Genomic DNA, 26,190 nt, shown 5'->3' with positions numbered 1-26,190 from the left:
TCCATGCACCAACAACAATGTCGTGATTGGTTGACCCCAACCTGAGAGAAAAGTTGCTGCATCCATTTAGTGAATCCGGACACAGTTTCTGAATGGAGGGGGAATAAAGTAGTATTTGGATATAAGGAGTCAGAATAGAGTTATTCTGACCCCATGGAAATGATGGAGGGATCTGTGAGGAACCCCTCATGGTGAAGACATTGTGGAAAAACCTTTTTTTTGCATGCGCAAGGATTCGTTGATCCTTTGCAGCGCTCAGAACTTCCCCAGTGTGAATTCACAGCAGATCCAGACGCCAAATAAAAAATGCATACACCCACTCACTGACCCACTCACACTCTCACATACCCCCACAACCACTTACACATCCATACAGCCACTCATACAGCCATACAGTCACTCACACATCCACCCAAAGACCCAGAGAACCACTCACACACCCACTCATAGACCCACACATGCACTCACACACACCCACTCACACAACCACTTCCAGACCCCCAAAACCGCTCACACATGCACTCACAAACCCACACAACCACTCACTCACACACTCAGACCCACAAAACCACCCACTTAAGCACCCACACAGCCACTCGCTTATCCACTCACACACCTACAAAACCACTCGCTCATCCACTCACAGACCCACAAAGCCACTCACACACCCACTTACACATCCACATAAATACTCACATACCCCTACAGCCACTAACACCCACTCACAGACCCACAAAACCATTCACATATCCACTCACAGACCCACACAACTGTTCAAACACCCACACACCAACCCACATATCTACCCACACAACTATACAGCCACTCACACACAGCCACTCATATACTCCACACATACTTACACACCCACACAACCACTCACACACCCACACACTCCCAGCCACTCAGACCCACAAAACCACTCCCAAACCCAATCACATGGCCACTCACATACCCACTCACCCATACAGCCACTCACAACCCCACTTGCAGACCCATAAACCACTCCTACACCTACCCACAGACCTACATAGCCACTCACAAACCCACTCACACCCCCCCACAACCACTGTCACATCCACTCACACAACCATACAGCTATTCGCACACTCACACACTCACAAAACCACTCAAACAGCCACTTACAGACCCACAAAACCACTCACACACCCACTTCCAGAGCCTCAAAACCACTCACACACCCACTCAGACCCACACATCCACTCACAGACACACACAACCATTCAAACACCCACTCACACACCCACACAACCACTCCCATACCTACTCTCACAGCCACTCACACACCGGCAGTGATACACTTATAGAATTGCAAAAGCATACGTTTGTATTAAATGTGTTGTTCTTTTAGTATTGAATGTGTGCAGTCTAACCAGTAGACCCATCTATTGATCAACGATTTGCAGCGGATTTGCGCATCCCTAAAAGGAATTTTAGAAAAAGAAACTTTGTGCATTGTATTTATAGAAATACTACGCAAGATAACTTACCTTCATTTTGAATTTTTAAATATATATTAAGAATGAATGTGTGACTAAAATGTATTTATTTCTATACTTGTGAAAATACAGACTTGTAAATTGAACTTGTGGGTCAAATTGTAGTACAATTTATATTACAAAGAACCAGTGAAATTCACAAAAAAAATAAAGGTTACAGGGACGTTCTAGTTAGGAAATAGAATTTAAAAAGCCTTAAAAATGTACTGAAAAAAACAAAGGTTACAGAGATGTTACAGTTAGGTTCAGATTTTACACACACGAAACCATAGAAAGTCAGCAGCTAGCGTTATACTTATCTCAAGGAACTATAACTGGTGCCCTAAAGTAACCATACCTCATGCCCTTGCAATGCATTGCTAATTACCCACATATTACATCACTCATGACATCTTCTATTACACCATTGAAAATATCATTGCAACATTTTCAGTGAAATTATTGATGAGAAGTTACTTGAGATAACAATTAGTATAACTGCTGAATATCTCAAGTTTTGTGTGTGTAAAATCTAAACCTAACTATAATGTCTCTGTAACCTTCGTTTTTTCAGTGAGATATATAATTTTTTTATTGTAGACTATGTGAAATTAGTTTTTCAAGACTACTGCGGGTCATTTCTAGTTCTAAGTACTTTAGCTTTAGACTGTCTGAGCTAACTCTTCATCTAGCAAGACCTCAAAAGTATGTCTAAAGTGATGGATGCAAAATGCCCTTGACCATGCTTCAATAGCTTGGTTTTAGCATTATTCAAGAGCAGGCAGTCTGTGGCTTTTCATCGTGCTCAGCTTACTATGTTTGAAGTTTCTTTCCCACTGATGTGATACCAAACCTGCAATGGCTGTACCAAGCCACATTGATCATGTGAGGAAAATACATTAAGCTGGCAGGTAGTCTACAGAGCTCGTCGGTACCCTTGCTGCAGTATTCAGGAATACCTGCACATCCATGTGTCCTTCCCATAACTATCTAAGTTCACTGACTGGATAGTTGTAAATATACCTTTTCTATAGAAATAGGCGCCTGCTTAAGGGTGAATAATATGTCTTTGTGCAAATTTTTCATCCAAAAAATGGCTGCTTTGGGCCCAAATAAATGTAATGACACCACATCCATGGAGCCTGGCAGCTCTCAACAATCCACATTACCTTATTAAAGCATGTCCTAGGCTCAAGAGGTCTACTTGGGGTTTGCTCACCATGTATCAAGGCCAATATGCATTCACATTTCAACAGGTATGCTTTGTATCAAAGTTAAACTCAAGCAAATTGTAATGATTTTAATCAATTACCAAAAGGTATGTACCTTCTTTTTCACTGATCACAACACCGGAACATCAACTATATGCCCTTTTTACAAAGAACTGCTGTGAAGCCTACAGTAGACAATTATGTTATGTTTTGTCTTTTTATGGTATACCTGGTCATGGCTTCAGCATTGCTCCAGGACATAATCCATTTAGTTACTGGTCGAGCATAATAGCTTGACAGGTGCAAGACATTTGCAGGACCCTTAAAAATGATAGGTTAAGAGGACAACCATGTCATTATACTCTCATGTCCATACTGCTCTGAAACACCTATATTCTAGTTTTGATCCATTGCTTACCATTGATTCGCTTCATTGTCCCTATCAAATCAATCAATCAATCAGGGAAGAGCCAGGTCTTGAGTGTCTTCCTGAAGATGTTCAGGGAGGGGTCGCGTCTGATGTCTGCCGGTAGCTCATTCGAGGTCTTAGCTTTAATGTGAGAGAAGGATTTACCGACTACTCTGTGGATGAGCGGGGTTTCAGCCAGTGCGAGGTTGAAGGATTGGTGGTTTCTTTTGGGCACATGGAAGTTGATTCTGTCATTGAGGTATTTGAGCCCATTGTTGTGTAGGCATTTGTAGACGTGGGTGAGGATTTTGAAGGGCACTCTTTTCTCCACGGGGAGCCAGGAGTCTTCGTAGGTGTTGGCTGATGTGTGCATGCCGGGGGATGCCGAGAACGAGTCTGGCGGCTGTGTTCTGTGTTGTCTGTAGTTTGCAGAGTAGGGACTTGTTTATGCCGGCTTAGAGTGCATTTCCATAGTCTAGTCTGCTGGTGATGAGTGAGTGGGTGACTATCTTCCTTGACTTAGGGAGGATCCATTTGAAGGTCTTGCGGAGGATGCGGAGGGTGTTGAAGCAGCTGGAGGTGACGGCGTTGACCTGTCGGTTCATGCTGAGTGATGAATCGAGTGCGATGCCGAGGTTTTTGGCGTGGTTGTTTTTTAACTTCTTATTGGTCAGCTGCTGTAGGCAGCCTTCCATTTTGTGTGTTTGTCCCTTTCCTGGAGCATGATTGAATTACTTGTGCCCCTCCACTGCTCATTTTATAGGCGCTGCAATTTTCTTTGTATTTAAGCACCCTACTCAAGTGCGTCTTCTCAGATGGCTCGTTCGTGTACTTCTCACTCCTCTATGCTCCTCACAAATTTGGGTTGGGTTGCTGCCACCCACCTTTGTTTCTTCTGTTGTCCATGTTGCCTTGCTCCTAACATTCCTTCCATCCGGTTGTCTGTGTAGACGTGGTCCTACCCTCCCTCCTGTTGTCTGTGTTGACTTGCCACTACCCTACCTCCTATTGTCTATGTTCCCCAACTAGCCCCTGCCCTCCTTTTGTCCATGTTGCCTCGCTCCCACCCTTGCTCCTGTTATCCATTCTGGCTTGCACTGGTATCACCGCCATCCCATTGTTTGTGTTGCCCTGCTCTGAAACCCCAATATAAGTTTACAGCAAAAAAGCACTATTATGGGGACATTGCGATAGCGCTATGTTCCCCCTTCTCGTTCCATTGTCCATGTTGGCCCTCCTACATGTCGGTCCTCCCTCAGTTTTCCGTGTTCCCCATAGTTGCCATAACACATAAAAAGTGAACTATAATGCAGACAGCACTGGCTGTGTCGTACAGCTTCCCCCAACCCACTTCCTTTGTTTCTATTCATTGTCCCTGTTACCCACGCCCTCCGTAATAACAAAAGAAATGACCTATGATGTGGACACCACATGCCACATCCTATGCTTTTTGCTTCTCCTCCATTCCTCCTTGTTGACTCAAGCCCCGCCCGCCTACAAGCAAAAAAAAAAAGCTATGCTGCGGCCAGCACTGACTGCACCATACCGTTTCCCTCCAACTTTCAGCCATGCGGCTGTACAACATGGCTAAAAAAACATTGACAAAGCTAATACTAACGTTAATTTAGACGAATTAGTGAGTTTTGAAAGGGGTGCAAATGCACTTTGCTCTGGTTTTAACGGTAACACACATTAGGAGCTCGGCACAAATTGCACCTCATTCTGCTCTTTACACAGGCAATTATGAGTTGTCAAAAAGTAAAAAGAAGAAATGTATTAATCTGTGCAAAAGCAAGCTTGCACTAGTTAACTCATTTTATAGCATTGCGGAGTACATTGAGCGGACAACACCCCTTCTTCCGGCACTGTCTTTTATTGTTATTTGCAACAGGGTGTTTTTGTGCCTATTATCCACATTGGAGTCTAAATGATCATTCAAGTAGGCATACTGAGAAATAACAGTGCTTAATTTGAGCCAGTGGTTTCTGGTACTGGGCACCGGTACCTAATTGCCAGCACAGAGGCTAATGACAGTCTGCCACGTGGTGGCGCTGTCTGCCTGATTTAGGTATGAGCACAACAACAGCCGTTTATGAGTTCAGTTACATTTACAATGACTGATACCTGCTTCCCAAGCCATTCTTATAGCTTTGAGCGCCTGGATTAGTCTGAATTGTCACACTTGTGAGAGTGTGATGGTTAGTAGCTGTGTTTGTGCTGTCATTGGCAGCTGACGGGGGAGATGTGTGGTGCAAGCTGCAGTGGCTTCCAGACAAGCGCCCCTGCACTTATTCTTTTACAAATTAAGCACTGAGAAATAGCAAGCAACAGACAGGCGCCAAGAGAAGAATCAATTTGTAGAGTGTAGGCTACAAATCACTTCACTAACTAAAAGAAATGCATCCCTTGTGTCTGCACAGTAAAGAATTTGGCAGGAGAGCCCCGCCATTTGGAAGACATTGCTCTAGCTGGGGTGGCGCAATCTGTACATCTGGGCATCACCTGCAGAGGGAGCGAAGATTGGCGAGTTCACATGTGCTCCTGGGTGAGAGCTCGAAGCCTGGGGCCAGCAACATTACACCTTCCCCCAGACTACTGAAGCACTCTTGTACCAATGCCTGTCTAACCGCAGAGGCGAGCATTCACAGTATGTCGGGCATCTGAGGAAACGCCATTTTTATTAATTTTTGTGGACGTCTTATATAGAGGGCACTCGACCAGAAAGTATCAGAGCGCTTTACATGAGATTAAGTGAGTTGCCCCGAATCACAGTCCCTGCCAAGACTCGAACCCGGCTCCCCAGCTCCGAGTTCGACCGCTCTTGCCATTAGGTCACATCCTCTCTATTGTTCCTGCCACTGGATTACCAGAACTGGCAAATGAAATATTACGCAAAATTCAGAAGGAAAGGAGCAATAACACACAGACGCACCGTGTCTGCATTCCTTCCTTCATTTAAATGTGTGAAATTGACACTAGCGTTTCATTGATGCTAACAGGCATTCCCCCGCAGTTAAGTGGTATTACTGCATTTTTTGACGCATTAGTACAATTTTGTTCTAAAACTGCATTATTATGTTAAATACATGGAAACCTCATTGGCATCCGTAGCACAAGTTTTAACATCTCCAAACTAGCTTTAAATGAAAGCGCAACTCACTGTTTGCCTAGCCCTCCACCTCTACCACTTCTGCGCCTGCTTCAACACTAGCCCCAGTAGGAGCCGAGGGCAAAATGCAGCCACCCATTCCCATTATGCCCTTAACACTTACCACCATATTGGCAACTGTAAGTGCCTATACTCTGGTAGTAGCTTACAGACAAGGTTTAAAGGCATCTGTTAAGGTCCCCATCCAGCTCACTCCACTTCACGCACAGTGTTTCATTTGAATTAGCATGTTACAAGTGGCATGGTTTACACATAGGTATATTCAAAATAGCTCAATTCTTTTTTCCTAAAAACAGCTATAGGCCTCATTTAGAGTTTGGCAGTATGGGAGTACACCAGAAACAGATGGTGGTCCCACCACGCCCACCTCACAACCCCCACATCATTCTGAGTCAAGGAAACTCAGGGTTTCTGACAGAAAGCCCCAGCTGTCTCTCTGCTGTTGGATGTCCTTGGCCCAGTGTCTGTCCCACCTAGGGATGGGTGACAGTCACTGATTTTCCATGCCATGGTTTAAACCCAAGTAGGCAAAGCTGGCAGTAGCCACCAAGAGTGGGGAGACACCTCCCTGCCACTGCCAGTCAGGGTCATTGCTTTTTGATTTGCTGAAACAATATCCTGCTTTGCAGGTTTCAGTGAAAATACATTTTTAAATGGCTGCAGAGCAGGTGAGGTGACACAAGCATGGCACCCGCTCCAGACTCAGCGATTCTGCTCTCCCGCTTCTTCACATAAGGCAGATGCAGAGTTCCAAGTGTATAGAGTAGTCCTGCGTCAGTGGAGTGGAGGCCGCAGCCCAGCCGCGGCCCGTGAAGTTAAGAGCTGTGGGTGAACAGACCACAACAAAGGAAAAGGTATTATTTATTTAATTTTCCCTGGTGGTCGTCAGTCGAAATCCCCCTCAACCCGGCCCCACTGCCCCACCGCTCTTACCTGCATTAGGCCGCTCCTGCCGGAGCCTCTGCGAACTGGAACTCCACCCGCCACAGTTTAAAGTAATACCTATATCCATGTTTCTGAATCTTCTGACACCATTGAACCATGCTGTGACCCACGCTGTGCCTGAAGAAGGTGCTCCCTGGCATGGACACAGTTGGCTAGGTCCAGCATGGCAGCGAAGGTGTCCCTGCAATTCCGCTGCCCTAAGGGTACTTTTGGGACATGGCATTCTGGGTACTACAGTGGGACCATCAGCTTCCGTCAGAGGAGGCAGCTCCATTGGGAATGTGTGGCACAGACTGTTGCTGGAACAGGTTTGAAAAATCCAGTTCTCCGTTTTTACTGATTTTCACAAATAGAAACCCATTTGTTTTCTAGTCAGCATTTATTTTAAATACACATAAAATCATTAAAATGCACATTTGATTGCTTTTTTAACAATTCTAAATACTGACACTCATGACTGCCAGGCGAAAGGCTGCATGAACTGACAAGTGGTTTAAGAAAAAGAGACAGAGTTTCCAAATAAGGCTACAACAGCTTTAGGTGTACACAATGTTGATATTAAAATGTTAATGCTTTCATTTTAATGTATTGATTTATAATCTATTGGTATTCATAATATTGAAACCTGCCAGGCATTCGAATGTGACTGTACATTTATCTTTGAAACAAATGTGAACATGTACTCATTTCAGCTTCACCCCCCCCCCCCCGCTCCAAAATATGGATACACGCTAATAAAATTTGACAAAGCAAATGCGGATAATAGACGTGGAAATGTTAATAATATCCGGAGACCTATGACTGAATCAGCAATAGGGAAGCCTCGGTCTCTCTGTTCCCACAACAGGGCTTTCTCTTGTGTTGCCTCCTCACCAGCCACAGTTTCTTTTGCCACCCAGTCAGATGCTTATTTTATTGGGATGAAGAGAAGGGGGGTTAAATAGGGAATGGTTTAAAGGGATGTTCTTAGTTTAGGTCTTATTTTTAAGAGATCATGTTCTGGAAACTGGAATTTATTCTTCCGGCAAGCTGTTTATTGGTCGCATTGATGATGTGATGGCAGGACATACAGCTGTTTGGTATGATTCAACCATATAACTTTAACATATCAGCAAAGTAAGATATATATTGCTTTTATGTTCTCTATTAATGGACTGTGCCTGATTTTTGGCCTAATGTTAGATTGCTTCCACGCCTGGTTTTATGTTCTACCTGGTGGGTGGTGTATTCTGGGCCAGGTTGCCCAGAAGGTCTGCGCAGATGGTAGGGCTGGGCCAAAAAAGTTGCTCGAGTGAGGTTTTTGGGGCACTCGAACCCCAGTAACAGTCAAAAACCGATGTCTACTTTTCCAGTAAGGGAAAATACATTTTTGTAGGTACAAAAATGGAATTTCATTATGGTTTGCATTATTCATGATGAGAACCCTGAAACCAGCCTGAGGAACACGAACGACTGTATCTCGAGTAATTCTGTTACACGCTTGACATTGGATATTTTTTTTTCCACAAGTGAAAATGCTTCTGCATTGACACTGTCATAGCTATTCTCATCCAGAGCCTACAGCTATAGTGCAAGCTTCATTTGCAAGCAGAAGACTTCTCCTGCACCATATGAAGTGTAAAAGTCCTATATGATTTTTAATCTCTGGCGACGTCTATCACAACATCAGCTTTGTGAACATGCTGCCCATTAACATGGTTTTCTCGAACAAAAGCATTAAGGTACTCATAGAATAATACAACACATTCTTCTCTCAATAACTTATCTGGGGGCATTGTAAAACCTCGAGAGAAATGCCCGGCCGGTCCATGGTTTTGCCTCTATTGTCCCTGAAGGTACCTGTTGATTGTTCTACTCTCTGGTCCCAATGCCACCCTGTCTCCCCACCCGTCCCCTAGAGCTACTTGCACTCAGATGGAGACCTGGTCAAATCTCATAAAAAAGAATCTGACTCGACTCTTGTGTCAAGAGATCCCAGCACAATGTGGGGCATAAACAAGACTGTAAGTCACAGTAGAACACTTACATTTGCTCTGAAAGAGTTGTAAGGGGACATGCTGGCATGTTTCTCTCACTTTTTCTGTTTCTTCGGCTGTAGCATATTTCTGCAACTCACGATGCCTCTGAAACAAATTCTTGCCAGGATCATGATTGTAACGAGAGGCATTCACAGTTCAATACATTTGGTATTGAAAGAACTAGAAACTGCAACACCCTAAAGGATTTGGTGCCACTGGACTGTAGACCTTCCCTGGATGAAAGCACCACGCCATGCACGGAGCCACCATAGTCTTTGCCTACTGGAGGAAGTCAACCCACAAGTGCAAAAGAACCTCGGCTGCTCTCCCCTGCAAGAGCAGGCTCGACAACCAGCCACCAATCGCTCGTGATGCTCCTGAAGCAGACCCCTGCTTCACCTTCTCCAAGAGGCACTAGGGTGTGCTTCTGATACCTCTGTTCTGATAGAGGCTTGGGACTACTCTTGACCATCTCTGGTCCAATTACAGCAGCAAAAACACCTTGCTAGAGTACAATGGGACTGCTCTTTCCCAAAAACCCTACATCGCGGAGTGAAAAAAGTCAGTATCTGCCTAGCGTAAGTACTCTCCGCGTGAACATTGTATTACGTCATGTCTTGTGAAGCTCGATGCGGGGCAGGTCGCGAGCAACTCGTCAGCTGACAGTTGGGTCAGTTGGACGGGACGGTCATGGCAACCAACGCTCAGCGAATCTGTGGGATGATAAGCTACATCTCAACAGAATAAATGTCCTCAAGTATTTCCGCCTCATTTTGATTATTATAGACTGCTCTCCACAAGTATCTACCTTTAACCTCCTCAGAGAACAACAGGCAGTGAGGTATTACTCTTTTTTTTATGGAGAGGTGGATTTATTCCATTAAGGGGAGGATGTGGCATAACGACCAGATCTGCCAACTTTGGAGCTGGGGATCCAGGTTCGAGTTCAGTGATTCATCTGGGCAAATCACTTAATCTCCCCGTGCCTAACAAAAGTGAATGTGTCCGTGTGTAATATAACTGGTGCTCATGTGATGTGCTCCGATACCGGAGGGGCGAGATCCCGCTATATAAAACTGCAAAAAAATAAAAATAAAAAGATCTGGGTCAAAAACCAGCAGCAGCGAAAGACTTCTCGTCTCCCAACAAAAATCCTAGCAGAGTGCAAGGGCCCTCAAAGCGGTCTGATTCCAAACCCCGGGTGTTGTCTTGAAATTATTGTACATTTCACGCCTGTTAACTGCAAAGATGGTGGTATGTGGTGGTGGGGGATGCGGTTGGTTCAAAATGCACGTGCAGGAGATAAAAGAAAAAGAGCCGGCCGGCTCCCTGCTAACTTTTTAACACCACGTCAAATTAGAACAAGATTTCTCTTTAGCACAGGCCGGGCGGCCCTCCACCGCCGCCTCCCCTCGTGCAATGCTGAGGAGAGAGTTTTTCCAGGCGTGCTGGGAAATTCGTTAACATGTCAGACAAAGATTTAACATGCCAGCCGGGCAGCACTGGGCTGGAAGTGAAACGGTTAGCCTAATTCCCCCCCCCCCCCCCCCCTTTACGTTTAGCGCCATCCCCGCCTGTCCACCTCCGAAAAGAAAGTTGATTTGTTTTTTTGTTTTTTTGAGATACCAAATAGAGGCAGAGAGGCCAACATGGATAAACATGGATGAACTGATAAAGGCAGGCAAGGCTGGGGAAGACACAATCATATGCCACGCTGAGGCTGCCAGCCTCTTTGGAGGTGGAAGCGGTTAATCTGTGCCAGATTGGCCCTTTAATGTGATTTATGAGGTATTTACGGCTAGGCCAGGTGGACCCCAGACTAGACAAGGGGGGAGGGGAGGGGGGGCGATGAGGAAAAAGGAATTTAAAATACTTTGCAGGTGTTGCACAAGCCACCAAGGGATTGAGATTTTAAAAGCCTCTGGCCTTTATTATGTAATATCCCACAATTTGCTGCACTGGCACCGCAGAATATATGGTACCTTTATGAGGTTTAGAGTTGCCGTCATTGGCTGAGCTTTCGTAATGGCTAGGCACTCGCCCCTAAGTGGGGTTTTATTATAGAATGAGAAACTGTAAACGTGGTTATTTCTTGTTTTAAAGTTGTACTTGATTTTTGGTGATTTGTAAAGCTAGCGTTTTTTGCTTCTGAGCCTGTGCTAAGTTTTCATACAGCCATTCTCAAACAAACATTTTAACTGTCTAAAACATGCTCGCCAGCATCATGTTAAAAATACAATATATACGAATAAATATGTACAAAGGCTTGGGTCAGACCTCTTCATTCATTGTTCTTTTCTATAGGCATTGACATTTTGCCAACCAAAACATGGAGCAGTTGGCCGGTCCACTTCAATCACTGATTCATTGCTCCGTGACAGCAGTTTAACCTTATCACATGTGCGCATCCACCTAAAAAGAAGTGCACTTCAGACTAGTTATGCTGAGCAAATTCCTTAGCAATGTTTTGTTTTTCCATGCTCTGATATCTTTTTGGTCATCTTTTTTGAGTTTAAACTATATCTTCAGGTTACACTAATCCAATCCAATCCTATAGTACCCCTTTTTTGTTGCACCAATAAGAATCACTTACCTGCGATGTGCATTAAAACTAAAACGTGTTCAAAGTGCACCTGCCAGTCAGCATGCATCAGGACTCTTCTAGTAAAATTGGACGTAATGGTTCAGTTTTTTATTCTTAAGAAATGTATTACAAGCACATTCACCAAATGTATGCAGCAGCATATTTTCGCTATTTTTGTTTATGTTTGTGGCATATGCTTGCAATAACAGCATTAAAAAAAAACTATTCAGCTTGCTTAGGGCTCATTGACTTTGCCAATGCTTGTTGAGGTTGTGAGTAATGTGGTAGGAGTTATGGTTGGAGAGGGTTTTGGTGTAAGTGTCCAAGGCCTTGAAACCTTGATGAGAGAATCACTAGAGTAGTTGGCATGATTGAATTACATCCAAAACCGTATGTGGAAACTGATGGGGAGGTAGACGGCCATTCATAACTGAGGACTAGCAGTTGGAATTGTTTCCTAATTTTGACCAATAGCCTATGTTGGAAATATATAGGCTCATACTACAGAAGTGGATGGTGCACACTGCCCGGCTGTTCACGGGAGTACGACCAGGCGGCGCATATAAGCCCTGCCAGAAAGCTCAAGATGTGCCAGCACCAACCTCCACCGTGGTGATAGTTAATTTTCAACCCAGCAGCTAGGGTAGATCGCGGTAGATAGCATTTGTGTGTACCTCTTAAAAATCTAGCTTTCCTTTGTTTACTACCATATTAAAACGCTGGTTCATCTCTATGATGTTAGCGGAAAATAGGGCAGCATTTTCCTGTGCTTAATGTGGGTGATGTTTGAAAGGGGCACAGGAAGATCTACCCAAGCTGAAGGTGCTGGAGCGAAGCTGCATGCAATATGGTTGCACCTTCCAAGCGCTCTGGAACTGCCTCGCCGAATCCCCCGACGGGTTCCATCTGCTGCTCTCAGATGCTTATGGGACAGTGGGGAATGGCAGAGGAGGGTGAAGCAAGGCGTACGGGTTCGGTCCGCTGCCAGGAAGCTCCTGCAAGTAAGCAGGTGTTGGGTGTTGTGGTGTTGCTGTGGGATGCCGAGGACAAGTCTAGCTGCAGCATTCTGGATCGTCTGGAGTTTGAGGAGTAGAGATTTGCTTATTCCGGAGTAGAGGGTGTTCCCATAGCCCAGTCTGCTGGTTATGAGTGCATGGGTGACGATCCTTCTGGATTATGGGGGATCCATTTGAAGGTCTTGCGGAGGATGTGGAGGGTGTTGAAGCATGTGGAGGATACAGCGTTAATCTGTCGGTGCATGGTGAGGGAGGAGTGGAGTACGATGCTGAGGTTGCAAGCGTGGGTGTAGGTGGTGGGCCACCAGGTATTGTCCCATGCTGAGGGCGTGGATCCGAGGATGAGGACTTCCGTTTTCTCTGAGTTGAGCTTTAGGCAGCTGTTGCTCATCCAGAAGGCGACGTCTTTCGTACCTTCCTGGAAGCTGTGTCTGGGAATGTCGTGTTCGTTGGTGAAAGAGAGGATGAGCTGGGTGTCGTTGGCGTAGGATACAATGCTGAGTCCATGTTTTCTGACGATGGTGGTGAGAGGCCCGTTTTACATCTTGTACGTGACAGACGTTGGGACCCCCTTTTGAGCCCGAGATGCTTGTTCTCTTCGGCCACCATTCTTGGAGGAGATGATCCTAATCCTGAATCCCCCCTGGATACTTGGACATGCTGTGCCTTCTTTATTGGGCCGGGTGCTACTATGGGAGCTCGACACTGAATTTGTGAGATTCCGTGAACCAGTACTCATTGACATGAGGCTCCACATCCTGATTTGAGCCTGATGCTTCCGTACCCTCTCCAACCTGGGTTCCAGAGTTTTTTTGCTGTGATTTATCTTCATCCAGCCCCTGAACAGGTTTCTTTGCGGCTCCACTTTGGCGAAGCTTTTGATTTCTAACTTGGGCCATCGCCCCCTGTTTATGTGTGTTTCATCAGTTCTATTTGTATCTTGTCCGACCAGGAGCCCCATTTAAGCTTCAGCCTACTTTGACTTGCATGTGGATGGCGCTGCCATACACAAATTGTATTTGATTTTGGATCCGTGCCGACAGGCTACCTTTGTATAATGCTGCTGCCTTGCCTTACCCCACTTTCGCAGTTTAGATGCAGAGATTTTTTGTTTTTAGTGCCCTGAGGAAGGTGATGGCTACTTGCTAGCCCAGCACCGAAACGCGTGTCGGCATTGTGCAAGACAGAGTCCATTGGGCAAGAATTCTCTGTGAACACTGATGTACTATTGCCCAATCTACTGCTTTTTTATGGGTCTCTGTCTTTCACCTTTTGCATTTGGCTGTTCATATTTATTCTGTAATTTCCGTATGTGAGTTTGTTGAGTGTTTGAGTAGCAAGACGGATGAGAGTATTTGTGCATGTGCCTGAGGTCCGTTTTTATTGTTGAGATCTCTGTGTGTGGGGATGTAATAATGTTCCCTTATAAAATTTGAGAATTTATGTTTTGACTCGAAAATGGCCTAAAAAAATGTAACAATTCTTTTGTTTTTTTTAATGTTTGCAGCACATAATACATTTGTTTTCTGTATGTTTGCCTTATTTGCTTTGTGATGCATTCCTTGATAAATTAAATAATTTGTATGTACAGTATTCCTAATAAATCTTGTTTTTTGTATTATAATTTTGGTTTCTATGGTATGTCGCATTCTCCCTGGATTTGAATTTAGTTTGGTTCTTGTCATCATTTTGGAGACGTGGTCACGCTCCATCATTATCATTTGGCAGGTGACACCCGTTTCCCTCGCTCGTGAGGATGGCTTCTTTATTGATGGTGGTGAGAGGGGCCATGTGAGGATCCTTGGGGTACTCCACAGCTGGTCTCTGTGGGTTTGGAGAAGAAGGGTGGGAGTCTTTAGGTTTGGCCGGTCAGGAAGGAGCGAATCCAATTGAGGGGGGTTTCCCGGAGGTCGGCGTTGTGGAGTCTAGGATTAGTGTGCGGTGGTAGATGGTAGAGAATGGTGCAGAGAGGTCTAGTAGGATGAGGGCTGCCGTGTGGCCCTGGTCGAGGAAGGTGTGGATGTCATCCGTGGCGGCTAGAAGGACGGCCTCAGTGCTGTGGTTGCTGCAGAATCCCGATTGGGAGGAATCGAGGATCGAGTTGGCTTCTATGAAGTTAGTGGGCTGGATGTTGACGATCTTCTCTGTGACTGTGGTTGCGAAGGAGAGAAGAGAAATGGGTCGGTAGTTCTTGCGGTCCCAAGACGGGTAGCCAACTTCATTGGCTACCTGTGAGACAAAGAGTCACATTCAAGGCCCTTTCCACAGTTTTCAAAGACCTGCATAAGACAGGTCCAGATTTTCTGACGAAGAACTCTCCCGGGTATGCACCAGACTGTTCTCTTCGCTCTTCCTCTGCCAGACTTCTTGTTATCTCCAGATTCAGATATGCGAGATGGGGAGGCAAAAGCTTTGTTCCAGGGGCATCTAAGGCCTGGAATGAACTGCCCCTTTTTATCAAATCTCACTCAAATCTCTCGTCTTTCACAAAGGCCTCCTCCAACCAAGGCTGGAGCGGTGCTGCTGCTCCAGGATTGTTTGAAATTATGTTGCACAACAGAGGAAGTCCTACCCTTTTCTATTGGAGTCACAGCCGAGGAGAGCACCAGGACGTAGTGAGACCCCAGCCAGAACCTACATGCCAGCAAGCGCAACATATATGGTGAGTTTTTTGGGCATTGCACCCCACTATATTTTAATGTTGCTGCCCACCACTGCTTCCTAGTGATGCGGCTGCATAGAAGTTAGATTTGGAACAGAAAATCCCGCTTGATGATTGGTTAACACAAAATAATTTTTTGGGGCAGATGTAGTAAATCTTTATGCAAGCACCGCAAAATAGGACAGGTGATACACTTGCACAAATTCCACATGTATAGCTTTAAGGGGATGCAAACTGATGAAACATTGATACTAATTCACAGTCCTACCCCATTTTGTTACATTATAAACAATGCAAACACTTTGCAAGTTAAGAGCATGGATCTCAGGCACAGTATTCCCAGCAGAGTATGAAGATGGTCAACTGATGGAAAAGTAGCAAAACATTGATGGATTAACTGTTCACAACATCAAGGAACCCACCATTGGCCTCTACTCCATGATGCTTTTGGATGTGTATCACGAGTCAGGTAAGCAGTCGCAATGGGCCCTACAAGACGCTTCTGCATCACATTTACTCACAATGCACCCATTTAGCTATGACACCAAAATGGTACATTGTGTTGAGCACAGACTCACTGGCTATATCCCCAAATTAAACTCCTTGATCCTGGACCAAAGGCAAAATAGCATGACATTTGAAGCAAACCAAAAGAGTTTTTTTAGAGTCAGATTTTCTCTTTCTTAGTTTTGTAAAAATAACTTGTTAATGCACTTCATCTCTGCAGCTGATCTAAGTGATGGGGATGGGGCACCAATAAAAGCCTTCTTTGAACCATACAGAGGCAATGTCCTGTCAAGCATGAGTTAAGGGATATTTAATTGGGGGGCTTCACTAGCCATATCCCCTGCCCATGGTTAGCAGTGTTCTCCTAAAAGACATGTTTGAAGTGTTTAAGAGGACGTGAACACTAGCAGTCATTGCGGACATGGGACACACTCCTCTTGACTTCCAGAAAGACCAAAAAGTGTTTCAACTAGTACTTGCCCTCTGTGAACCACGACCTGGTCAAGAACTTACAAAGTTAGAGTGACTTTTACAGCATCTTATCTGGAAATGGCACAATCTTGTTAGGCTTCTATGGATAATATTGCACCCCATGACTGTGGTGTCTATGAGAGCTGCCTAGAACAAGCCATAAAGAGAATATTTGGGACCTGCTTATAGTGTCACGGCTTATGACTCGTGTTCTCAAGAAGTTTCTTTTGGAAGATAGACCTAACCACACATGAGAAGACTGTGAAAAGAGTCAATTCTATGTACATAATGATAAATTGAACAAGATATGATAAAAGTTGTTCAAATAAATGGAGACCTTTGATACATAGACAAGTGTTTGTACGGCTGTTGACCGAGACCAAGGCCTGTAACACAAAGAAGGTGCAAGTTCAAACATATTTTGTGTCCACAGGGACCTGACAGACTGGAGCAAGTCTTATTTCTTAGCCGTTTCCTGTTTTTAGGTCTAGTCTAGAAACGACAACCTCATTTAATAATCATCATTAAACAAGACTTGTCAATGCTTTTTGCCAATGCTGTTCAGCTTTAGCCAAACCAGAGAAACAAATGTTTTTTGCCAATACAGTACAACATTGGCAAACAACAGAAAATAAGTGCAGTGGGGGCTACAAGCAATAAAACGTGTGCACGAGTAATGAAGCTGCAGTGTCCTAGCATCATGATGATGATTCATATGCACGCCTGCATAACACACGGAGGCGCACATACAACATGATGGAGCTCCGTTTGTATGTACTCTTCCAAGACGGAGGACTCCAATCTTGGAGAATAAAAAAAAAAAATATATATATATATATATATATATATATATAGTCGATACACATCAATAATGTGAAATTGGCAAAACGCTGAATGCAAATCTGTGTGTGCTATTTCATCGAGCTATACACACACAATGTACATTTACAAAAAGAGGGGATCGTGATATATGTTGCACCCTTGCGGATAATATTGTGGTAAATGTTTAGTAAATAACCTTATCGACATTACATGGGTTCTATTGTACACTTTTGCATAAATCCCCCGTAGAACATTGAGTTATCAAATGTGATTATGATAAAATGTTATTGATATAACATTGATTCATTAATGGAGATACAAGGACCTTTTGACTATGTTAAGATGGCCGATAATTTTCTCATTAGACTTATATGTTATGTTACCATCGAGTGTAGTCACAGCAACGAAAGAAAAAACAGTTAAAATGGCGTCCTTGTGGCGCGCAATGTTAACACTGATGAAGGAAACGAAACGCGTCTGTCTTAAATTACTGCTTGGCTGATTAAAAAATCTTCTACGCTGCCCGACTGGAGTGCTTTTGTTTGGCTTTTCTTGGAAGGAAGTGCAAATTTGGAGCATTAATCTATATCGCGGGGCACCGCCGTGGAGAGCACCCGCCCACGAGTGCACCGGTTGTTGGTGCAACTGGAGCTTTCATATATATATATATATATATATTTCTAGAAATTATTTATATGTGAGCAAAACTGCATTTCGCCTCACTTCTGTCTGATGGCCTCTCAAAAAGGGAGAGAGCAAGCCACAGGCTGCCCTAAATAGCACCCGGCCATTGCCACATCTGGAGTGGAAGTGGACCATCAGTTGGGTCTTATGCATACTGGGGGGGGTGCACAAGTTTGGAGAGCTCCTTTGGTTACTGAGGGACAGTATTGAAGCACTGCTGCAAAACCAGCCCCCAGTAATAAAACCAGCCCCTGCCCCTGCCCCTTAAAACCAGGCCACAGCCTTCTGGGGAAACGCCCAATATCCGCTACCGCCAGTCGGGCCCTGGTCTTAGGTTTCCTGGATCCAGTCCCACTACTGAAGAGACAAGGAAGAGGAAGTCCCTTTCTGTCTGCCTTCAGTCTCTCCTGTTTTTAGCCAAAGAGTCGCAAGAGCAGCGGGGTGTCCCTGAGCTTAGCACCTCGGCCTGTGAAATTCTTTAAAATAAATTTTCAACAAAAAAAATATTTTACATTTAAAAAGAAATAAAACATGTATTCGAACTGTCCCCATACTTTAATAGGGTAAATTCTGCCCTTATTGCGGAGGTCTCCGGCAAGCGTGTAGGACATCAAAGGTGATCGTCACTACTAGTGTACCTTCACGGTTGAATTTGACATGTTTTATGACTTAGCCCCTTGTTTCAGGGGTGGAAACAAGTAAAGCTTCACCTTTGACTAACTGTACACTTGTAAATGGTAAACAGTCAAAAGAAGTAAAGTTACTTAAAAGTGAAAAAGTAAACTGGACGTGTAGGTTTTACTCAGGAATATTTCTAAACCAGCAGGGGCGGCTCTAGGCTCATGGTGGCCCTGGGAGGGCAGCGTAAGTAGGGGCCCCAGAAGAGGGGGTCCAGGCGGGGCAGAGTCCCCCCCGGAGCTCAGGAATGTGTTTGGAAGTGGAACAGAGCCGGAGACCGCCAAATCCCTACCAGGGGCCGCCACGCAAATATGTATCCATCCTCAGAGGATTATTATATTAAGGATATATATTGGCATGGTGGCCCCTGTGATTTGGTGGCCCTGTGTAGGTGCACAGCTTGCACATGCCTAAGGCCGCCCCTGCTACTAGTGTTTGTTTTAGCAGTGCTTCTCACTGCGTATCCAATGGCGAGTTGAATCAGCGGGGGTCCTACAATCTGTGCCCGAGGTTTTGCACCGTGACGAATCAGTAGATGTCGCAGCTCCAATGAAAGGCACGAAACACACAGTCAGTTCCATGGGTTCAGCAGTTCGTGTGACGCGTCGCCAACATATTTGTACCAAGTCACTACAAATACACATAAATCATTGTGAAGTTTTATTGTAGATAAACAGGTACTGCGTAGCAGTGTTCATGAGTCAATACTCGCTCCAACATCTGTCAGGAATCAGATGACACACTGAGGCTCCTAAAGTTATACTGGGTGACAAACGTCAATCCACTACTTACCATTACATTTAACTTATGCAATTTGCAGTCTTTATTCATTTTTCATGTTTTTCATCATCCTTGTGTGTTTAAACTATCCCCCAGATTCATCATTGTCCTCTTTTGCGAGTCCTTAAAAGCGATTATTAAGGAATCGCTATTAAAGACTCGCAAAACGGGATGCATGTAGAAATCGCAATTAATTTTGCGATTTCTACTGCTTCCTTATTTGCGATTCCCTAATTGCTAATCGCAAATAAGGAATGGCTTTCCCATTCATTCCTATGGGCCTCAAGGCCCATAGGAATGAATGGGGAGTCATTCCTTATTTGCGATTAGCAATTAGCGAATCGCAAATAAGGAAGCGATTTCAAGGGTGCCAGGGTGTCCAAAGGACACCCTGAAGCACCCCTGAAATGCAAATGTACACTGGTGTTGCGCACACACATGTCCAAAGGACATGTGTGTGTGTAACATACAACTTATAAAAATGCACTAAAGTGCATTTTTCTAAATTTTCGCTATTTACAACGAAGTTACACTTCGCGATAAATAGCGGCCCCATATTGCAAACTCTCAATTTTTAAAAGGTTCATAAATAGCATTTAAGGAATCTCTAATTGAGATTCCTTAAATGCGATTCTTCACAATATAGCGATTCCTAGTATAGCGATTTTTGCATTTGGGATGATGAATCCCAAATGCAAAAATAGCGCTCGCAAAGGGCCAGATTCTCAGAATCTGGCCCTTTGCGAGACGATTTTCAGCTTGATGAATATGGCGGTATGTCTTCAGGATACAGTAATTCAAAGGCAGCAGTATCTTTTTCTTGTCCATACACATCATATTTTCTTGTGATATGGATTATTAACACTTTTTCTAAGTAAATCTTCCCGTTAAGAAGCACCCTTATTGTTCTATTAAAATTATACGTGATTGTTATTTTTTTTTTAAGTTAAAGTTTTTATTGGAAGCATATGTCCACGATATTTAGGCAGCATGTTTTCTCTTTTTTTTGTGGCACATGATTGCAATAAAAAATAATAAATACCATTGCCCCACCTTGCACAGGTCAGATCTCTTGGCGTTGCCACAGCTGGTATAATAGTTGAACACAAGAATGTCAAAACCTTGTCGGTCTAGGCTAGCAGCAATCCAAAAAGTATTTTTTTCCGATTATTAAGCGACACTGTCTAGCGAGTTTTGTAGATTAATACGTACAAAACAGTCTTAAATTCACATTTTTCTTTACATTCCCCTTTGTTTAATCAATAGTCAAGAACATTCCATTTTGCGCAATCAATTGTACAGAACATTTAATTACACAGGCGGAAGGAAACCACAGAAGAGGAAAATATCAGCAAATCTGATTATGAAAAATATCTTCTGGAACGTTCCAGAGTGGAAAATATATTAGTCTAGCAGGTAACTTCGTAATTTGAAACATATGTAGATCTTTGATGATTGTGGATAATGTGATGAAATGTTACTTTTAACAGAAATAAAAAACTGAATCGAGTGGGAAGTTTGCTTTCTAAACAAACACCAACATTACCCAGCTGTCAAATTTCAATAATGTTATATTTAAAGAATTAATTTTCTGTACAAATTGAGATTCTTCTCGTTATTGACACGTTTATTTGTTCAACTGGAGATTATCCTTTGCACAAAGCTGTTCGCCCTACATTTATGCAATCTATTCTCTTTACAGACGTTGATATAATAATTTTTTGCAAGCCCCCCACAGTTATACTGCAGTAAAAAGTTGCAGAAGTATGTTGCAGAGTTTTGCGCTGTAAATTCCCTTATGCATCTCCAAGTTAAAACCTCATTTTACAGTTTTCCGGAGCCCAGTTGTTTTACGAACTCTCTTTAAGGACAGAAGGGGGTACACTTAAGGGTTGCAGTCATTGGGCTGGTTATTGTCGCCCGATTCACATAAAGCTTCTGTATAATGCTTTCCCTCAATCCAGTGGTCAGTGTTGGGGTCAGTGCAGAGTAACGGGAATTATGCGGAAAATGCTGTGGCCCAACAATAATGGATTTGGTGCACTTGCCACATAATCCATCATTTTCAGCATAAGTAGCAAAATAGAACAATAACAAAAATGATATCTCAGATGGATCAAAAGTTGCTTAAAATGCTACCACACATGTTCCTGCGTAGTGTCAGGCCTTTTGAGCGCTGTCAGTTTATCTTTCAGTTGCTGATCACTGTGTTTTGGTATTAAACTGATATTAATCATACACATCTTTGCCAATACAGTGCGCAAATAATGTTAAACTTTAAAAAAAAATACCCAATTGCACCACTTTTGCTCTTTCTCACTGCATAATTTGGCCAAACCTGCTGCATAATTCCTGTGGCCCTGGATTAGGGGGTAGGCGCCGAAACAATGGAGGAGAGTCTCCAGAAATCACCATCAGGAAAGGGCAATCATTTAGTTTGGCCTGAACTAATCAAATTAGCCCATTTGACAGCGGGCTAATGATTCAAACAACAGTTTCAGCTTGAAAGACAGTGGAATTGAGATGAATGTAAACAGGTGGGTAAAGAGGTAATAGTCAGAGATGTATGAATGAGGAGTCTAAGGCGTTCTGTTATCGGAACATCAGTTCATTATGCAAGGGAAACCCCACACATACTGCAGTTTATCTTCCAGAAAAGTGGGGCAGGATGAGCAAATGGATGGAAGGATTATAAAGGAGAACAGTGTGCATAATAGCAGATTTTACCCTTACGAGGAGATCACTGAAAATTTAAGACAAAGGGCCGATTGACAAAGGGCCTCCACCCTCATGGCGGAGGCCCCGCAGACGTGGCGGGGTCACGCACTCGGGGCAGAATTTCTGCAATGAGACTCCTGCATGACTGAGGGCCTCCGCCACGATAGCGGAGACCCTGTGTGAATCAGGCCTGGAATTATCCGCCTTTCCGTCACTTGGACAACGGGTGGTTATAGAGCGATCTGCCTGATTTTCTAGGAAAGTTTGTTGACCCGTCTTGGATTCACCCCTAGGATTCGTCGGTCAATGGTGTGAATGCTTCTATGCCTGAGGTCCTGATTATGACCCTACTGAAACCAGGAAAACCATCCCACGATGTAAGATCCTACCACCCCCTATCGAAGGTAAACATTGATTATAAGATCATGAGTAGAATCCTAGCCACCCGCCTCCCCATCACTTCCCTACACGTATTCATCGTTATCAGGCAGGATTCATCCTGGGCCGTAATCCAGCCCTTAACATCTGCAGGCTCCTCACGCTGTTGGAGGCGCCCACATATACAAGAAGGCTTTTGATAGCCTAGAATGTGCCTTGCTCTATAGCTTCATGATGCATTTTGGCCTCCGGCGGAAGTTCGTGACTTGGACGCTGCTAGTAACTTAACGTTTGCTTTTGTAATTTGTTCACTTATAATTTTCTCCTCGTGTACCATCACTGTTCCTATTGTGAGGCGCTCTGACACCTTCAGGTAAAGTCTGCGCTATATAAAAACGCATAAAATAAATAAATAAATTAATAAATACTGTATACGGACCCCTCAGGCAGGGTTTGAATGGGTCGCATCATTTCAGAAGAATACAGAGTGGAGCGTGTACCAGACGGGCTGCTCTCTGTCGCCCTTACTATTTGCCCTGGCAATGGAGCCACTCGCTTGTTACGCCATGATTATAGGGGTATAACAGTGGGTGCTCAGAGCCTTCATAATGTGTTATAAGCGGATGACCTCTTGCTATTCTTACATGATGCGGAGGAATCTCTAGTGGGTGATCGCAATCTCCTAGGTTGGTTTCGACCACTCTCAGGGCCTTCAAGTTAATTGGCAAACATCTTGCCTATTCCCCACACTGCCATCCAGAGCTTTACCAGAGGGATTTAGGGTGTTGAACTGGGAGCCCAGATGCCTGCCTTATCTGGGTTTGCAGATTTACCATGATCTAGCAGATCTTTTAGAGGAGAATGTGGGAACGGCTATCCGTGCGTTCTGCTCCAATGCTGAGTTTTGGAAGACATTCCCCCAATCAGTGGCGGGACAGGTCGCATTACTCAAAATGATTGCCCTCGCCTTCCTGCTATATTACTTTGTAGTCTTGCTGTTTTGGATCCCTCGAGTGGTTTTCTGAGATATAAACAGGCTCTTGACGAGTTCCATTTGGGGCTCAGGCCACAGGAGAGTGACACTGACCACACTTTAGCGGCCAGCGGCGGAGGGTGGGTTGGCTCTCCCCGATTTTGAGACCTACGATCTGGCTGCACAGCGTCAATTCTAATCCAGTGGGTGGAGGGCAGAGACACCTCACTAAGGGAAATGGGGCTCTATGTCCCTGATCTTCGTAGACTTGCTAGAGTTCTTTTTAGATTTCATAGCCCCAGAGGAAATGGGTGAAGCTGCCGTATTCCCTGGACATTCCGCTAAGATTCCTCAAGGAGCTGCCACACGGGGGAGATCGATGAGAATTGGCAGACTAGGTGGGTGCTGCGACGGTTGGGGCCCTCTTCGAGACTGAGCTACTACTTCTGTTGGCTTGTTTCATGGGAGATATGAACTCCCTTGGGGTCACTTTCTCCTTCATGGCATGGTCACAACAGTCAATTGTAGACACTCAGGATGGGCATGGCAGACCATCTCCTGCCAGAGGCTGCAAATACGTGGTCACTTCATCTGGAACTTTTAAAGCAGTTACCTGTCTGTATAGACGACGGTGAGGGGATATGCTGTTACCCCTAGGCATCCTTAGAACCTGCTGGGAGGAAGCCTAGGAGATTCCCATCCTGGAGAAGGATTGGTAGACTATTGTGAACAAAGTACCTAAGGTGTCCAGGAACGCCCGTTTTACACGTAGGAATTTTTATGCACTACACAGAGCGTATCTCACACAGGGGAGGATTAACATACACTTGCAGTAGACAGCGCAAAGTTCCCTAGATGTGGTGTAGGAGGGGCTGCATTTTTCACATGTTTTGGGACTGCCCGGGATTAGTGGATTATTGGGAGGACATTCCCGGATTGCTGGCCGAGGTCACCAAGAGAGAGGTCCTGTGCACTCCTGGCCACTGTCTTTTGAATTGGTTCCCGCACACTGCCAAAACTAAGGCCACTAGCAGGTTCCAGGACCTGGCTTTTATCCTGACCCAGAGGGATGTAACCAGGAACCGGAAGCCACCAGGGTGGAGGTTTCAAAAAAGAACTGATAAGGTGGGCGGGCTACGAGAGTACCGTGAAGCTTCGAGAGGCACAATAAGGGCATGGCTCACTTGACATAGCTAGGGCGTGGAGACTTTGATGGATAACTTGCTGCACCCCGACCCCTTGTCGCTGGAGATGCCAATGCATCCCTTGCAACTGCAGTGGGAAATAGACCTCCCCAGATGGACTGCACATGGGAGGTAGATGGAGGCGAGACCTCTTGGGGGCTGGAATGTATACGGACTCGTGCAGAACCACTTCCAAAGGAGATTAACATATGTATAATTGATGGACTCTGGGGTAAACCAGGGCATGACCAAAGGGAGCAGGAGGGAAGCTGAGGGAGATGGGGAATGTTTTTTTTACTGATGTGTGCAGTTGGGAAGATTGGAGTAGGGAGGAGTGCCATTGTTCGCCGGGAGGCATATACCTGCATACTGTTCTACTGCCCATTAGAAATGTACGCTGGCACAGAGCCATGCGCCGCATACTGGTGTATGAGGTGTTTAAAACTGCCATCAAAATTGTTTTTAAAAAAAATGGTGTGAATGCTTCTTTTTGGCAGCCTTGATAAAAGGAAACCCAGGGTCATGGCTACTGATACATCATCAATAGCTTTACTGCAGCTGGTCATGGGTGGTTCTTTCTGGCTCCATGATCAGCCCAGGCATCCAACCTTATGAAATGCCTTACCCTGCCATTTTATTATCATGGTATAGGGGTTGGGCACATAAGTCAGTCAAATCTGTTGCTATGTGCAGGAGGCACTAATAAGACTACCTCACAGCCGTATGTCGAAACAGTCCAGCAGCAGGGCTACGTCGTCCTGAGCGCACCCCATGCTTCACAGAAAGCTGTATACCTGAAAATGTGGCCAATTGTGGCATGAACCAGCACAGCTGGGGCCTGGTCTATGTGCTGCCCATCCAGATCCGAAATAAAGAGCTAGACTGTGTGTTCTTGTAGAGGTGTGGTTGCAGCAGTCGAAATACTTGTGGAGAGAAAGCTCACCAATGACTGCTCTCTGGATCACAGTGGTGCCCATGAAGTATTTCTGCTTCCAGCTGGGCAGTGAGGTACTTATTCATGGGTGGGAGAAAGACAACTGTTCTGCCGACTGCCCCACCTGTAGGTATGCACAGCTCCTGACAACAATGCCCAGCAACAGCGGGCCCTCTTCAGCAGCTACCGTGCAAGACGAGGCGGCCTTGCTCCACAGTGCTGAGTGGTGGACTGCTTCAGGATACTTGTTCATGGGACTTACAATATACTGGTAGGGAAGGGGAACAGGAAGGTGCGAGGTAGGGGGAAGAGAAAGGGAAGGCAGAAGTACTAGAGTGTCAGGAGGAAGGGAGGATGGGCTACAAAAGAGGAAGCTGGAGAAAGGAGTGAGAGAAAATGAAAAGAGAAGGAATTGAAAAGAAGAGAGAAGGGCAGGAGAAAATGAGGAAGTGTGAAAAGAACAGGAGGTAGAGTGAAAAACAGGCTGGATGGAGGTGAGCGGAAAGGGAGAGTAGGGCAGAATAAGGGAATGGGTAAACAGGAGGGAA

At 44.7% G+C, this 26,190-nt stretch overlaps 1 protein-coding gene across 3 annotated transcripts in view; it reads right to left on the bottom strand.

The window, feature by feature from the left end:
* NTN3 (netrin 3) overlaps window positions 1–26,190 on the bottom strand; it is a 253,419-nt gene that overhangs the window by 94,604 nt on the left and 132,625 nt on the right. The window lies entirely within an intron of this gene.

Source organism: Lissotriton helveticus, chromosome 10, assembly GCF_964261635.1.
Source record: "Lissotriton helveticus chromosome 10, aLisHel1.1, whole genome shotgun sequence".
NCBI lineage: Eukaryota > Metazoa > Chordata > Amphibia > Caudata > Salamandridae > Lissotriton > Lissotriton helveticus.
This window is presented reverse-complemented; position numbering and strand designations above follow the sequence as displayed.